Genomic DNA, 3,144 nt, shown 5'->3' with positions numbered 1-3,144 from the left:
ATATATATATATATATATATATATATATATATAAATATAAATATATTATATATATATATATATATATATATATATATATATATATATATATATATATATATATATATATATATATATATTTATATAGATAAGTAGGGGCAGGAAGGAATGAGAAGTGGAGTGATTTGAGTGCTGGGGGGATATATATATATATATATATATATATATATATATATATATATATATATATATATATATATATATATATATATATATATATATATATTTATTTATTTATTTATTTATTTTAGGTAAGCGTGATCGTTATGTCTCGAGTTGGTGATATTTGTAGAATTTGTGGATGGGGGTCATCACATCTCTTCGTTCATAGGTGTTACACATGTTTCTTCTGTGGAGAAACTGTATGTGTACAGTCTAGTGGTGAACACAGGAGAACCTGTGCTGGAGGTATGACCGTATTTTATATATTTATTTATTCATTTATTTCAAATAAAAAAAATATTAAGAAGGGTTTTCCCCTTCTCCATGAGTGTGGGAGAGAGAGTGTATATAAATTATACACTATTTCCTTCATTAGGTAAACGTCGCCAGCCCACCCTCCCTTCCAGAGAGGATGGCTTCTTGTGCTTTTTGTGTGGAAATACATCCTTGAGACCTCACCACACTTCCCCTTGTGATAATTGTGGGACCTCTGTGTGTGAGGACTTGACCTCTGAACATCTACAAACATGCCCCCGTGGTGAGTGAATAAACCCTCCACCTTTATTTCTCTTAAGAATCTTTTTTGAGAACTTATGTCATGGGGATTAGTGAGAGGGTGTTGCCTTTTTATTATTATTATTATTATTATTATTATTATTATTATTATTATTATTATTATTATTATTATTTATTATTATTCCATTCCAGGAGCGATTCAGAGGCAGGTAGGGGAGGAACATGACAAAGCACAGCGTGACAATAACCCCTTAGGTGGAGGGGAGGGGGGAGAGGAAGCGATGAGTGATGATGATGATGGTGATGATGGTGATAGGGGTGACATCTCTCAGCCGGGCCCTAGTGGTCTTAGACCCCCTGTCATCAATAGACTTAATGCCCTAAATAGTGATGAAAATTCCCCAGATGAGGAGGATGCTATAGACACTCCACACTTAATTAATAGGGTGGGGGCTCTGGGGAATCTCTTTACTAGGCTGGAATATTCCATCCCCTCAGCCTTCGCCACAGACCCTATAGGACTCCTAAGCAACTTTAGGGACTATTACATATCTGAAATAGAGAATTACATGAATTCTCTTGGGGGACATGGCAATTTTACTTCATCATTAAAAATCCTCCTCGAGGTAAAGGTAACACTTTTGAAACAACGACTCACGGAAGATGATGACTTTAGAGAACACTTCATAACAACACCCGCTAGACTGGTAACTCTTGAGGATGTGGGTAATCTTATTGATAGCTGGGTGGCTTATATGATTACACGACTGGAAGATCTCCTTTCAGAAACAGAGGGGAGTGGTTTCATATTATATAATGTCGATTTCTTCAAAATCGTCATCTGTAATGCAAGTGTAAGGTCAGTTTTGGGGGATTATGTCCCTTATCCCCCATTTCTAAGGGGACGGCATGAGGTCTTCAACCCAAACCCAGCTGGTAACAATAAAACATGTATTATTCAGTGCATTGCTGCTTTTCTGGCGTCACAACAAGGGTGGAAGTGGAGACGTATAGGGAGACTTGTAGAGTCTCACTCTAGGGTTAGGAAAATGGTCAAATACGACAATTTATCCTTCCCTCTGTCTTGGGAGGATATCTCTAAATTGGAGAATAGAAATAAACTATCCATTTTTTTGTATTCAATACACAAACATACAGATGGCGTCTATCACGTCTCTCTTTGTCGTCGTGGTAGCAGACAGTACTCGATCATAGTTCCTTTATTGTTATTGGGGGAATCTCATGTGACCTTGATAAAAGAGTTCGATAAGTTCCTTCGGAACTTTACTCGCAGCCACAAACGAAAGACAGTCTTCTGTAGAAACTGTCTCTCAGAATATCAAAATTCGTCTGAGCTAACAAATCACTCATCTTCCTGCGACATCACTCAGAAAATTATTTACCCTCAGCCTGGGGACACACTCCATTTTAAAAATACGGGGAAAGGTTATGCCCCTTCCCATGTGGGCTATTTTGATTTCGAGTGTGTCCTAAGCACTGAGGATTGTCTAGGTTCTGTTACAGCCATACATAGACCTATAGCATACAGCTATATAATTGTTGATAGGAACCACACTGTCGTTGATAAATTTACTTATTTTGGGGGGGACAGTGTTATTCATTTCATGCAGCGAGTTGCTACCAAATGGGAAATTATCAGATCTACCCTCCACCATTATGAAATAGACATGTCTCTTGAGGATATGATCCATTTTAGGAGACAGACTCACTGCCAGTTTTGTGAGCAGGTATTTACCCCCTCCAATTTCAAGGTTCAACATCATGATCACCTTAGGGAAAAGCTCAATTATATTGGAGCTCTATGTAATTACTGCAACCTCCGCCACAAGAATGCTCTGGAGAGTTTAGTTCTAATTGCCCATAATATGTCTTATGACATGGGCTTAATTTTGAGGGAGTTTACCATGGATTCAAATATTAAGAGCAATATCCTCATGAGACAGGGGACGAAATATCTTAAGGTGGAAATAGGGAAGCTTAAATTTCTTGATTCACTGGCTTTTATTACAGGTAGTCTTTCATCCCTAGCAAAGACCCACATTGATTCAGCCAGCCCCTTAACATTCACTCACTCAATGATAGAGGGTTTGCCCAAAAAGAGTCACCACCTACTCTTAAAGGGTAAGCAGTTTTTCCCTTATGAATATACCACAAAAATCAGCTGCTTTAATGACACAACACTCCCTCCTATTGAAATGTTCTACAGCTCCCTAAACAAATCAGGTATAACTTTGGACGAATATAGACATTCTAAATTAGTATGGGAGGCTACAGGGTGTAGGACATTAAAAGACTACCTCCTCATTTATTTGAGGTGTGATGTAGGATTACTGGCTGACATTTTTACACACCAGAGGGCAATTCTAAATGATATATATTCTTTAGAATTGACACACTATTGCAGCC

At 37.6% G+C, this 3,144-nt stretch overlaps 1 long non-coding RNA gene across 1 annotated transcript; it reads left to right on the top strand.

Moving 5' to 3' along the window:
• The first annotated feature begins 284 nt into the window (after nucleotides 1–284).
• On the top strand, nucleotides 285–1,016 carry LOC138371513 (uncharacterized). The gene is made up of 3 exons (XR_011230522.1): nucleotides 285–447; nucleotides 578–739; nucleotides 910–1,016. It is a non-coding gene; the product is annotated as an uncharacterized lncRNA (long non-coding RNA).
• Nucleotides 1,017–3,144: the final 2,128 nt, after the last annotated feature.

The sequence above is a fragment of the Procambarus clarkii genome, chromosome 36 (genome assembly GCF_040958095.1).
Source record: "Procambarus clarkii isolate CNS0578487 chromosome 36, FALCON_Pclarkii_2.0, whole genome shotgun sequence".
Taxonomy (NCBI): Eukaryota; Metazoa; Arthropoda; class Malacostraca; order Decapoda; family Cambaridae; genus Procambarus; species Procambarus clarkii.
The sequence above is the reverse complement of the archived record's forward strand: the minus strand, read 5'-3'. Positions and strand labels throughout refer to the sequence as shown.